This window comes from Belonocnema kinseyi, chromosome 5, assembly GCF_010883055.1.
Source record: "Belonocnema kinseyi isolate 2016_QV_RU_SX_M_011 chromosome 5, B_treatae_v1, whole genome shotgun sequence".
Taxonomy (NCBI): Eukaryota; Metazoa; Arthropoda; class Insecta; order Hymenoptera; family Cynipidae; genus Belonocnema; species Belonocnema kinseyi.
Genome location: NC_046661.1, coordinates 15,806,778 through 15,822,008, shown reverse-complemented (window position 1 = coordinate 15,822,008; position 15,231 = coordinate 15,806,778).

Here is a 15,231-nt window from a genome sequence, read left to right as displayed (position 1 = left end):
TATTGATGATGATTATCTCAATGCGCGAAATTTTTTGTATAATCAATTGGTCTTGCTTACTCCTGAGACTAAGGCGTCAGTGGCGGCTCTTAAAAATCTTAAACGCTTAACAGAACGTTGCAGTGATTTACTTGTTTTTATAATGGTTAAAAAGTTTAATATTAGTACCCTCAAGGAATGTGAGATACATATTGGTTCTAGCACTGATTGTCTCACTTATCAGCAACTTGATGCATTTTTTGAGACTCGCATATGTATTTTGGAGGCTATCAAAGCTTCAAAGCCTGGTGCGACTTCTCAAGAAAAGAGCAGAGCTTCAAAACAATCGGGAGTTAGGAGCCACAATGCAACTTCTAGCTCAAATTGTCTCCTTTGTAAGGATAATCACTCTTTATTTAAATGCAACCAATTCGAAGCTCTGTCTGTGGATAGGCGTAGAGAAGTTGCTACAAATAATCATTGTTGTTATAATTGTCTCACGCCTGGACATCAAACTCATAATTGTGTTAGTAAATTAAAATGTTACAAGTGCGGTAGGAGACATAATTCCATGTCGCATTCCGTTGATTATAATTCAAATCTCACTTTACTACCAACTAACTCTGCAGCGGTTACTTCTAAATTAGAAATTTCAGGTTCTCTCGCGTCACAATCAAATGATCATGGCAATTACGCCCTAGGGTTGGGGTTCAATCATGTTTCGCTCAAAGAAGCAGACGATAAAGTTTCGTTTTATTTTCTGAATAATCATCCGAATTTATCGCGCTCAACCTTACTCGCTACGGCTGTTATTACCTTCCAAGTTGGAAATGGAAGAAGCCACAGATTTAGAGTTTTGCTGGACCAAAGATGTAAATGTTTTTTTATTACCGAGAGAACAATGAAAATATTAAGTCCACGCTACAAAAAGCTTAAAGCAGTAATATATGCGGTTGGAGGAGTTAATATTGCTTCTTTAAGAAAGTTAGCAGAATTTGCTTTAATTCCTACAGATTTAGCTCCCATCAAGTTGATTTGATTTTCGGGGCCGATAAATACGGCTTATGTTTACTTCCTGGTCTCCAACAGTCTATATTGGGTTCTCTCACTGCGCAAAATATCGTTTTTGGTTGGATATTATCTGGGCCGGTTTCAGTCACAAATCAAATGGAAACTAACATTCCAATTACAGCACATCAGGCTATTTCAGCAGAAGTCTTGCATGAAGACTTAAGCAGGTTCTGGGAGTTGGAGGAAGTTCCTTAAAAAAATACTTTCACAGATGACGATGTGTTTTGTGCTGAACATTTCGCCACGAATTACCAACGAACAAAAGACGGACGTTATATGACACGCATACCTTTCAACAACGGTACTCCCATAAAAATATGTGCATCTCTGGAGAGAGCTAAGATCGTTTTAAATAAAGTGCTTCGTCGTTTATTGGAGAAATTGGAATTATTGTTACAATACAATACAATACAATACTATTTTCATCAGAATATGGAGCCTTGGACAAATGGAACTTCTTTGAGAAAAGGAATTGGATAGTTTTCCACAAACTATGTATTTGCCTCATCACCCTATCTTAAGAGAAAGTAGTTCCACTACTAATTTGAGGGTTGTTTCCAACGCTTCCAGTTTAACTTCCAATAATACTTTCTTAAATTCTTATCTTCACATCGTTCCCAAGATTTTGAATGATTTGGTTTCAATCATTATGAATTGGAGATCACATTGCTTTGTTTACATGGCTGACATTGAAAAAATGTTTATACAAATTCTAGTTGACCCTCGGGATTGCGACTATCAAAGAATTGTCTGGATTTATCGTGATAAAAGGCTCGTCGCTTATAGACGTGCTATCGAATTTCCGTCAACGGACGATACTCAGCTTAAGGTTCTAGCTTAATTTTAAGAACCTGAGTCTGATTTATTCCTGTTTAAAGTGAAACCTTTAATAGTCAAAAATCCAACACAACGGATTGTTCTTTCCTTATTAGCTAAGTTATATGATCCTATGGGTTGAATAATTCCAGTCATAATAGTGGCAACAATTTTAATGCAGGGAATTTGGCTGCGTAAACTCGACTGGGACGACAGACTATATGATGATCTTTAAATTCAATAGTTAAATTATTATGGTTCTCTTGAAAAATTAGAAGCACTTAAAGTCCCCAGATGGACACGACAACTGCAGACAAACTCTGAATTCGAGCTTCATGGCTTTTCTGACGCTTCGTCTAAAGCTTATTCAGCGTAAGTTTACATCAGAATTCTTAGTGAAGATTTAGAGGAGTCTCATGTTTGCCTACTAATGGCTGAATCTGAAGTAGCTCCTGTTAAATATGTATCAATTCCTCATTTGGAGTTGTGTGTAGCTGCGTTGCTACCTAAGACACTTAAGGTTGTCATGTAAACTATATCATTGGATAACATACCTGTTTATTGCCTCATTGATTCCGTAACAGTTTTGGCTTAGCTAGGAAAACATTCTTCCAATTGGCTTGTGTTTGTCGCTAATAGAGCTCCGAAGAATTTTATACCCTTCTTACTCGTATAGAAGCTTGCCTCAATTCCTGTCCTATTGCTCCTCTTTCAAATGATCATGAGGACTTTTCCTATCTTACACCTGGACATTTTCTGACCAGGAGCCCCTTTGACCAGCATTCCAAAACTCTTATTGGAATTTACTTCGAAAAATCGTTAAAATCGAACGCCGCTAGTACAAAGAATTTCAGAGATTTACTGGAGAAGATGGGCTGTTGATTATTTACAATCTTTACAAAAACGCTACAAATGGTTCAACAAAGAGCTAAATCTTGTGATCGGTGATATCGTTCTTGTAAAACATGTTTCGTTACCGCCTTCTAAATGGTTGTTAGGTCGTATAATTAAATGCTACAAGGGAAAGGACGATTTAGTACGTTCTGTTCGCATAAAAACTGCCAGTTCGGAATACGAAAGTCCGATTACTCAGATTTGTCTGTTACCAGTCAGAGCGAAAGAAATAAGCGAAATCTAAACAACTATTATTAATTAGATTTAAAAAAAATTATTCTGTAAACTAAGTGGATTATGCGGGCGGCTAAGGCTATGATTTTTTTGTTAGATTTATACTGTTTCTTTACGGCGTGCGGCATTTGCGCTGTTGACAAATACTTCATTAAGCACTTCTTGTTTTTTCTTTTCATGGTGCAGTTACCATTCACGAGGCGGGCGACATATTTAAGGTTCAAATTTTTCGTGTTTATAAGATTCTCTGCGATTAAAAATTATTCAATTTATAGACATCGCCTATTTCAAAGCTATTTTCGGTTTCCTTATTATTTAACTGAATGTTTAAAGGAACTTGATTTTTTAGTTTAAATGTATGATGATAGCCTTGTCGTTTGAGAAAAACAGTGCGCGAGCAGCACTGAATCGCGACAGATCGTTGTCCGATTTTTTCGGATCAGTAAAATGATTGACTCAATAAAGACATTAAATTTTATTTCTTACAAAAATTTCTATTTAAACGCGTGAGTGATCTATGTGGTTCTCAAAAATGGTATTAGTCTGCCAAGTATTCTATACTTAAAAATAAAACTTGAACTATTAATTATTTCCAACGATTCTTCTCTGTCTATTCCTGATCTGGCAAAACTAATTGTTTGTACACATAAACATTAAACAACATGAAATTGGAATTTTTTAACAAAAGTAATTATATTTAAATGAAATGATTGAAAGCGTTCGTTAGGTGTATATTTTAATATTTTACCTAGTCCTCAGTCTCGGTAAAATGGCGTTGGACCCAGAAAGGAGAAGATAAATGGAGTAATGCACATTTTTATCAAAGATTTCTCATTTATTCATAAATTGTTCTTTATAATGCTTCAGTGTAAAAATTTTATGGGCATGGCCATAGGCTTACTTGTCAGTTCCATCACAGTAACTTAATATCTTCTTCGTTGATCCGTTGATGCAGTTCCTTCATCAATAGCCCTAACTCTAATAATACAATAAAAGTGTTTTTAACTAAATCAATCTTTGACTTATAATAATGCTGATGCGGTTGAGATCGCGTGAATTACTAGAAAACATAAGATTTTCCGAAGTCCCTCTGAGTAATTTTTGGAGCCAACAATCTAGTGGCAAGTCTAATGAAAGTATTTCCGTCTTTTGAGCTTTTTATGGTATACCCAAGAAAGATCCTGAAAATACAAGCAAAGGGGTCTTGGATCCTGAGATAGCTTACTTAATGTAAGTAACGTGTAAATCAAGAAATGACTTAAAGCCTGTAACAGTGTGCCCAAGAAATAATCAAAAATCAAAAAAGAAATGTCTTGGAGCCTCTGAAAGCGTGTCCAAGCATTACCAAAAATCAGAAAATAAATGTGTTTGAGCCTGCGGCAGCGTGCCCAAGAATAACTAAAAATCAAAAAATAAATGTCTTGGAGCCTGTGACAACGTGTCCAAGAATAACAGAAAATTAATATCTCAGAGTCTATGACAGTGTGCCCAATATAAACAGAGGTAAAAAAAAATAAATGCCTTGGAGCCTGAGACAGCTTACCTAAGAAGACCCGAAAGAAAAACAAAATGGTTTTACAGTCTTTGCAGGCGCGTCCAAGAAACAAAGGGTATCAAAATAGGCAAGACCCCGGATTAGCGTACCTAGACAAGTCAAAAGCCACGAACCTTTATTCTCCCAGAGCGGCTACTCGGATGCATAATCCGAATGTGTGGACTGCGGTTTCTCGCAGTCAGATAGACATTCTTATTACAAACTTATTAGTTTTTAGAGGAGATGCATAATTTTTTTTGACATTTTTAAGTTACTTTTGCTTTTGAAATTAAATATTAAAGAATTTCCAACAAATTTACGCTGGTGTGTTTCACATGAAATTGGTATTTATAAACAGAAATAATTTGATTTATATCTAATTATTTTTATTTTAAATAATAGAATTAACCAATTTGAGCAGTTTTGTATGCAGTTAAATTTTTTCATTGGAAATAAACATTTTGATTACAAAATTATTAGTTTTTACAGATCAACAATTTTCAAGCAATTTTAAGTTAGGTTTACGTTTGACATTTAATAATAAATAATTTCGTTTTGTCAACAAATTTAGATTGGTGTGTTTAACCTGAAATTGGTATTCTCAACCAGAAATAGTTAGACTTAAATCCAATGAGTTTGATTTTAAGTAATAGAAGTTATAAATTTGAACAATTGATTCTCTTGAAGTTTTATACCAGAGACGGACATTTTTATTACAAAATTATTATTTTTTAAGAGAGATTCACGATGTTTTAACAATTCTAAGTTGCGTTCGTGTTTGACATTAAATATTAAACATTTACTATTTTTAATATTCAATGAAGTTACCTTCGCGTTTGACATTGAATATCTACAATTTTGTAACAAATTTAGGTTGATGTGTTGTACCTAAATTTAGTGTTTTTAAACAAATATATTTATATTTAGATGGGGCTTCCGTTTCTGGTACCGATCGTGAAAGAACTCTTTTTTGTCAAGGAGATATGGGTAAGGTAGGATGCCGACAACGCGAAGTCACAAATTGACGCCAGAGGGCAACAGTTACTGGACGATCGCACAGAGCAGAAAACCGTAGTGGCAGCAACAGTTGACGTTGCTAAAAGAATTGAAAGTGGGGGGGGAGGGGGAGTGATGACGTTGATCGCAGTGACAGCAGCGGTGATGAACGTACCGAGAAGTCGACCCGGTTGGGGAGGACAGCGGACTCAGGTACGGGAAAGCAACGTGGAAGGCCCTCAAATTTACAGTGTCTTAACAAGCTAGGCCACGCGGATTCGAACAGAAGTCTGGACGAATGGCAAAAAAAGGCAAGCGCGACTAGCAGTGAAGGGGAGGAAAAAAGGAAAAGAGTGGCTGGGGAAGATGAGGTAGAAAGGGACCAGCATAACAAGAGAGTTAGAATTAAAAGGAAAACACCAGAGAGAGATGGGGGGATGGGGGGATATTTGAAAAATTGGAAGCTCTCATTAAAGTGTTTAGAGATGAAATAAGAAAGAGTTTGGAAGACATGAATAGGGATATGAATATGCAGGGAAACGATGTAAGGGGGGAAGTAAAAGGACAAAGGAAGGAACAGAAGGAATGTTTCTAGTAAAAGTGGGGAGTGAGGAGGAGAAAAAGAAAATTATGGAGTAAAACAAATTATTGAGAGGAAGAAGGGAAATAATTGAGGAAGAAAGATCTGATATGGAGGGAGAGGAAAAGGATATGGCAAATAGAGCAGAGGGCTTGGGTAGAGAGGAAAAGGGGCCATATGGTGCGGATGGGAAGAGACAGGTTATGGATAAATGGGGAAGAATGGTGCTGGGATGAAGAATTAGAAGAATTAAGGAAAAAAGCAAAAAGTCTTGCGAAAGATAGGGGGAAGGGAGGGAAGGGAAGAGAGCAACGTAAAAATAGCTTTCTGGAATGTGTCAGGTTTGAATAACAAGAATAAAGGATTTTGGGAGCAGTTGGAAAAGTGGGATGTGATTATGATTAGTGAAACTTGGGCAGATGAGAAGGATTGGAAGGGAATAAAAAAGTTGTTACCGAAAGGTTATGGCGAACAAGGGGGAGGGTTACGGGATGAAGAAAAGGAGGCATTTATAATGAAATCCAAACATATAGAGATGGACAGGGAGGGGAGGAAGTTACTAGACATGATAGGAGAAACAGGATGGTTTAGATGCAATGGCAATATGAAAGGAGATGAAGGAGAGATCACATTCATAGGAAAAGGAGCAAGAGTAATAGACTACATCTTGGCTGAACAAAGAATGCGGCATATGATATGGAATATGAAGGTAGGGAATGAGACAGGGTCCGAGCACTTCCCGGTCATAGTTACATTAAGAGGCGTCAGTAAGCATGACTAAGGGAGAAAGGAAAAAGGGTGCGAAAGAAACACGAAAATGGGAATCTGGGGGGTAGATAAATTAAAAGAGTTTAAACAAAAGATGGAAAAGGAGAAGGTCAGGTATGGAAAAGAGGAGGGAATAGACTCTTTAATTGAAAGGTTGAAGGGGTCCATTGAAACGGTAACGGATGAGCTGGGTACTAATGAAGAAAGAGTAGGGGGAAAGAGAGGCTGGTGGGATGAGGAATGCTGGGAGAGTAAAGACAGAATAAAAGAGTGTGTGAGCAAATGGAGAAGGAGGAGTATAACAGGAGGAAAAAAGAACATGAGAAGATGCTGGAAATAAAAAGACAAAGGGGAAAGGAAGAATATAAAGCAGAAGTAGAAAAAGCGATTAAAGAAGGTAGGGTGTGGGATGTGATAAATAGGGATAGAGGGGAAAGGAAGGGCGTTAACGAAGTAATAGAACTGGAGAAATGGACGAATTATTTTAAGGGTCTATTAGTGGGAGAGCAAAATAAGATCAAAGATGAAAAGTGTAGGATAGTCTAAGGAGAAATGGAGAAAGGGAACGAGATAACAAGAGAAGAAGTGGATGAGGCAATAGATAGGTTAAAAAGAAACAAGGCGACGGGCTATAAAATATATGCAGAAATCTTAAGAAAAATGTTGGAGAGTCAGGCAGAACAAAAAGAAAGTATCCCACATAATCAGACAGGATTTAGAAAAGGGATGGCAACTATAGACAACATCTTCGTACTTAACTATTTAGTTTACAGAAATTTGGGGAGAAAGAAAGGAAAACTAGTCGCTTTGTTCGTAGATTTCAAAGCAGCGTTTGACTTAGTGAACAGAAGAGTGCTATGGCAGGCAATAAAAGAAAGGGGTATAGAGGAAAAGTTCGTGGAGAGGATAAAGGAAATTTCTACTGAAACCAGGATTAGGGTGAAAATAGGAAATAAAAAAGGGCAGGTTATCTGCACAGGCCGAGGTCTAAGGCAAGGGTGCCCGTTGAGTCCGTTACTATTTAGTATCCTATTGGCAGACTTAGAGGAGAAGACAAAAGAAAAAGGGAAAGGAGGAACGGTTTTGGGTAATAGCAAACTATACTCTCTAGCATACGCGGATGATGTAGTTCTATTAGCAGATGATGAGAAGGGGATGAACCTAATGATGAGAATCTTCGAATAGTATGTGGAAACAAAAGAGCTGACGGTGAACGTAGATAAGACAAAGGTGATGTGTTTCAGAAATAGAAAGAGCAAAATAAATTATGTTTGGAAGATGAACGGATAAAAAGTGGAAATTGTGGAGGAGTTCTGTTACCTAGGTTTTTGGTTTGACGGAGATGGGCGAAACGAGCTGCAGGTCAGGATAAGAATTGAATCTGCGAGGAAAGTAATGGGCGAAGTATGGGGTATAGGAAAGAGAAGGTTCAAGAATGATTGGAGAATGAGGGTCTGGTTGTTTGATGCGTTGGTGTGGGCGGTGTTGTGTTATCGTGTGGAGATCTGGGGATGGAAGGAACATAGGAAAGTAGAGAGCATGCATGAGCGCTTTCTAAGGTGGCTAATGGGGGTTAGCTGGAGTTGCATTTTTTTATAGTAAGAGGAAACGGAAGCCCTGGAAGCTCGCTCATTTTAGGAATTAATATCACTACTGTTACTATTGCTTATCCTGCGTGATGCAAAAGAGTAGAATATAAGTGGTAGTTCAGTTAGACTAAGGATGGAATTATAAATATATGAACAGGCAGCGGAGGCCCTCAAACCCGTAAAAGGGAGAGATTAAATACATACATACATTTATATTTAGATGAAATGATTTTTATTTTAAATAATGAAATTTACAAATTTGAACAATTTTGGATTCAAGTAAAGTTTTTCATCCGAAATAAACATTTTCATCACAAAATTATTAGTTTTTGAAAGGATTCGTTATTTTTAAACAATTTTAAGTTAAGTTCTCGTTTGGCACAGTGTGTTAAATATTTACGATTTTTCAACAAATTTACTTTAGCGTGTTAGACATAAAATTGGTGTTTTCATACAAAAATAATTAGATTAAAATCCAATGATTCTTATTTTAAATAATAGCATTAAAAAATGAAAAAAATCTTTGATTCAGTTAAATCTTTTCATCGGAAGCAAACATTTTTATTACAAAATTATTGAATTTAAACAAGATTTATAATTCTTAACAACTTGAAGTTATGTTCGCGTTTGAGATTTAATATTAGATATTTAAAAATTTTCAACAAATTTAAATCGGCGAGTTTTATCTTAAATTATTATTTTCAAGCTAAAATAATTGGATTTTAATTAAATATCTTTTATTTTAAATTAAAGAATTAAAAAATTTAAACAATTCTAGATTCTTTCAAAGTTTTTCCGGAAATAAACTTTTTTATCACAAAATTATAAGTTTTTAAAGAAGATTCATTCTTGTGTTACAATTTTAATTGCGGGTGGCATTTGACATTGAATATTATACCTAGATTGATAATTTTTCTACAAATTTAGGTTATCTTGGTGAGTTTCACCTAAAATTTATATTTTAAAAAATAATTAGATTTACATGAAATGATTTTTATTTTAAATAATATAACTTACATATTTAAACAATTTTGTATTCTGTTAAAGTTTTTCTTTAAAGACAAACATTCTTATTACAAAATCATTAGTCTTTAAAGAAGGTTCCTAATTTTTTGAACAATTTCAAGTTACGTCCGAGTTTGACATTGAATATTAAATATTTAATGTTTTCCAGCAGATTCAGGTTAAGCGTTTGCGTTTCACCTGAAATTGGTATTTTTATACAAAAAAAAACACAGGCACACGAAAAGAAAGGTCTGGTAAACCAGACGAGATAAACATTTCTATACGTTTTTGTGGCCGCTGAATCCGAATCCGAGGTTGGTTTGACTCGTCTGGATCGCATTTTTTTCGTAACCTCAAAAAAATGATGAAAGTTGAAACATTGATGCAGACACCCAGAAAGCAAAGCGGTTCTATATTTTCAAGGTCGCTGAGTCCAAATTTTAAGGTCATTTGAGTCGGCAGGGGATTTCTGTGAAGTTTCACCCCTTTTTGCACATACTATCTTTGCAATTTCCAACAGTAATCCGTTAACATATTCACATCCCACCTTCCCCGATACCTACGTTCCATCTCCTTCATGTTTTTATGGAATCTTTATCCCTGCTCCTCACTGCAAAACCCCCCAAATTCGTTGGAAAGTAATCTATGTGAGAATTCAAGCAGTGTGACTTTAGGTTCATCAAACAACCTAGCTTTCTAAAGTTTTTCACCAATCAGCTACTATTCTGATCGGTCAACATTTTGGGGATTTGTGGGCCATCAAAAAAACCCTCGTGTACTTTTGGGTCGGAAATATTTGGAGATTTTTGCTGCAAATATTCGAAGCATATGCCTTCTTTGTTAGGAGCCTTAAAAAATTACTTCGTGAGACCCATTTTAATATGGAGAGGAGGTATAAGTGCTCTGTCTGGATTGACTGACGGGGTTTGCTTGAAACTTTGCAAATCTGGCTCGAATGAAATTCTCGTTGTTCATTCTTTGTTAGTATGGTGATTCTCTCTATCCCTGCTATCCCACAAACACAAAAAACAAGAGTTTTTTTGTGGAACCTGATTGTTGCCCTAATACCAAACCTATAATTTTTAAGTCTCCGAAACTTCTCCAATTCAATTCTGAATACTTGATCTTTTTCAAAACAAATTCGAGATGTTGATTCGTTTCCTTAAGCTCAGTTGAATGAGCTATATGCATAGGAGCGAACTTATTCGTTTAACTTTAACATATTTTGCTAGGTAGTTCCTTTTTCCATAAACGACGTAAGCATTTCTGCACCATCTTTTGGTAGCCCTAGATCTCTTATCAAGTCATTCAGTTCCTCCTGCGATGTAACTTGGAAAACTTTATCCTTGCCTTTACCTGGGATGTAATCGTCGCCATTTACGTGATGCTCTGATTCATAACTATATTCATGGGATTCATTTTTGCTTAGGATGCAATGTTTTTCCTCGATTCTGGTTCTTCTACTGTTTTGACATTGAGATAAACAAAGCTTTGCTTATTTTTTCTGTTGAAACCTGTAACGCGATTCATAAAAAAGTACCAATCCTTTTGGTACAATAGCTCTTTCCAAAACGTAGTTTTGTTATATTTCATGTTCTTAGAATGTCTGCTTGAATCCCAACGACGTAGAATGTTAGAATAAGCTGCACATATTTTTTGTGGCATAAATTTTTCGTACGTTATTTTAGGTCCAAAATATTCCTATGAGAGATCCAGGTCCGACCGCATGTGAGTCTACAATCCTGGGGGTGATCAATTTCAAACCTACATAGGCCTAAACAAGAGAGCTTTTCGACTTTGACGAGGACTATTTTAATGCGTCGCCTGACACACTGCGGATTCATCCTCACACCCTCATGCCCACCTGCAAGACTTCGCTGGCTTGGTTACCTCAACAAATCCAAGAACGAATCATTCTACACATCCCCTTTCGGGGCAGTTGTCATCGTCACAGTATCTGTCAAAGCAGCAGGATTTTGTGCTACAGACTGATAGCCATGCTCAAAGAATTACTAACAAGTTTTATGTACCGGACGATGAATACAAAGAATTTATGTCGAGAACAAAATTTTAAAAAATTTAGGCTTTTTTGGTTTCTTTCTGATACAGGCATTTTCATTACAAAATTATTTGATTTTTAAGAAGATTTGTAACTTTTCTGCAACTTGAAATTACAAGTGTGAACAATTTTCGATTTAGTAAACGTTTTTTTATCAGAGACGGTCATTTTTATTACAAAATTGTTAGTTTTCAAAAGAGATTCATGACTTTTTATCAATTCTAAGTTACGTTCGCGTTCGACATATTCCGGGTGCCATACCCACTTCTGTCGGATTCGCGTTTGATATGCAATGTTGTTCTTGATTCTTATACAAACTGATCTCATGATTTTGAATCTGCGTGATACCTATCTGGAATTTATGGCGTTCTCGAGATATAAGCGAGTAATTAAATGTTCATTATCAAATGATTATTGAATTAACGTTTAATATATTTAAAAAATTTCTTATACATTTTTTTGGAGGAAAAGAAGAAAAATAAAAGTTGTCATGACACTTATTCGATGCGATCAATAGTTTTTGCAAAAAAAAAGCGTTAATGGATAAAATAATGGACAAAAATTAGTATCCTTATGTGCTGAGTAATATCGTTTAATTTTAAAAAAGTTTTTTTTATAATCGAAAATATGAGTTAAAACGAAAAATTTTCATGATGGTGTATTGTTGGCTTTGGTGAAGGAAATAAGGGTGAGTGGATGCAGAAAAGACAGAAAGTACGGAGATCGAGTGTAAACGAAGAAGGATGAGTTAAGGCAAAGGTGTGAAGGGTGAAAGTGAGTGGTTTGAAGTGAAAACTTTGAGCGTGTGAAGTTTTTGAGGTATACAATTTTGAGGTTTACAATTTTTGAGGTTTTTTCAATTTACGAAAGAAAACTACCTTTTAATTATTAGTTCTGTTTCTCGAAGGCGATTTCTTTTGTTACGAATCGTTTAACACAAAGGTGTTCTTTACTGTATAATATATATATTTACGTATAAAGTCGATGCAAAATTAATTATTCTGATATACATAATTAGGCATCAATATTCAAACAGTATTTTCGACTTGACATAGGTTTACAGCAAAAATATAGTTTATAAAGCAGTTAATATTCGCATAGTGCTTCTTGTAATCTCTCGGAAACCAGTGATATCATTATGATATATCATCATAGTGATATCATCATATCAACAAAAAGATTTTAAAGAAAATCGCATCTAGCTTTGTTTTAATACATCCTACGAGGTTGGGATACATTTCAAATAATTCCAAAATTGAGTTGGAATCCATTGATGATATATATTTTTTTAAATTTTTTATTCGCTGTAGAATTATCAATGTTAATATATATAATTAAAAATTTGTCATTAGGACAACCGCAGGATTTCGCCGGGAGTGGGTGCTAATCTGAAAAATTGCACCCGCTTCTAGCGAAATCGTGGTAAAATTTCAGCCACAACCACGTCTCACAACCGTGAGATAGGTGGTTACAGTTTGTAAAGGAATCAATACGACGATCCAGCAAAAGCCTCGTGCACCCTAAGAACACGGAGTGACCCAAGCACAACCGCCTTCTGCATTTTTCCCGCAAGTATTCTAGAATATTGTTGACACGCAGGGATGCTTTTTAGGCTATTAGCAAGTGAGAGCTTAGCACCTCCAAGAGCGCCGATGATAAGGACAATCAGTTTAACAGAATATGCCGGGTACAATCGTTGTAACTCCCTTATAAGGTCTCGATACCTCTCTTTCTTTTCATTCTCCTTGGCTATGATGTTTTTGTCAGGTGGTGCCGAAAATTCGATAACGAACATGGTTCGCTTCTCGAAGTCAAGAAGAACTATGTCAGTCCTCGAGTGAGCAACAGAAACAATTGCCGAGAATATAAAGTTCCAGTATATGCGGCACTTCCCATTCTCGACAATTGACTCAATTTCCCTAGGAGCATTTAGAGGAGCGATATTAAGGTGAATGATGAAGGTTTTGTTTCCTCTAGAATCAAACCGAAGGGCCTATGACAAAGCCACCGAACGCGTCCTCGGGTTGCGGATAGAGGGTCCCTGTACCAAGGGTTTCTGCTGAATATGGTTACAAAAATAAATAAGCAGTCGCGGACAATTGTCCAGGGGTGGTCCCGAAGGAATTAACCACCAAGTGAAGGTGTGAAAACTGTGCCGAAAGCTGAATGGCACGGCTGCATGCTCTGTGGTGCGAGAAACACACGGAGCTATCGCACTTTTCGCACAACGTCTGCGAAACCATGCTGAACTACTCCGTAAAAGGGGCTATGTAAGCGGAACGCCTACTCTACCACAACTAGAACAAGCCGTCAACAAAGAAAGAGAGGCGACACTAAGATCAACCGCGGGCAGGCATCCAATAAATGAAGAGCGGTGCTTTACGACCCGGAGAAACATCAACACCAAGGTTTCTCTCAAGCCTAAAGATCTGGCTGAAATGGATGACGAGCTTCGTGGACATTTTTCCGGTGAATCCGACCTCTGGGCTATCAATTATTGTGTGTATAATGCAGGGAGAGCTTTGGCCGATGCGAACCGTAAAACAAAACCAACGGCTGATCATAAGATCAAAAGACGAATGCATCAACTTGCCATAAAGATAGGCTAGGAAAGACAGTACGCGTCCCGCATTCAATGTATGATTGACTACATCATATCTGGCATAAATTTTACCGCGAAGGTTCGAAAGTTCGCGCGCGAACTCCGGACCCGTTATCACACATTTAACAAGTCAAAGCTGCTGACCATCAGGCAGCATATTGTTGAGAGAATACGGATACTATCTGACGCTAAGAGAAGTCTCGAGCGGAGGGAGAGATGGGTCAGAGAAAATCAACAGTTTCTCTCTGACCCATCTCGAATCTTCCAAGACCCTCCAGTTACTGTCGAACACCCACCCCAACTAGAGGAGGTCGAAGTATTTTGGAGGGAAGTCTACGAAGTTTAGCATAGACTGGGCGAAGACTCAGAAAATATAAATAGCTTCAAGAAGTTATGTGTTGCCCTCATAATACCTGATAAAGAATGCCCACCCATCACCACCGAGAATGTGAAAAAAGTATTAAGTGGGATGAAGAACTATTCCGCACCGGGACCAGATTGTATCAAAACTTTCTGGTGGAAGAAGTTTTCTTCAACCCATCAGCATTTGGCCCGTATTTTCACCTCATATTTGAAGTCGGAAGAGCCGATTCCAGAGTGGTTGGTGGAAGGGCGCACAATACTCCTGCCGAAAATAGGCAACTTAGCTGACCCGAAGAACTACAGGCCAATAACTTGTCTGAACAGCTTTGTAAGATATTCACAGCTATCCTAAATGATAGGATTGTTCGGGCAATTGAACCTGTGTGGCAAGAAATGTATGAACAACGAGGCTCAAAGAAAAGCGTAGCCGGATGTCGGGAGAACCTGCTCATCGATAGATGTGTCTGCAAAGATGCAGCATTCTACCAGCGTGACCTATCGATGGCCTGGATTGATTATCGGAAAGCTTTCGATTCTACATCCCATAGACTTATCATCTGTCTTTTGGAAATCTTAAAGGTTCATCCGCAAATAGTTGGGTGTATAGAGAGATTGATGCCGCTCTGGAAAACCAGATTAACCATGAGCCCACTCCTCTTTTGCCTTACATTATTGCCACTATCTCTAGCACTGCGCCATTTCGACGGGTACTTGTGCGGCAAACCTGCAGATCGAAAGTAC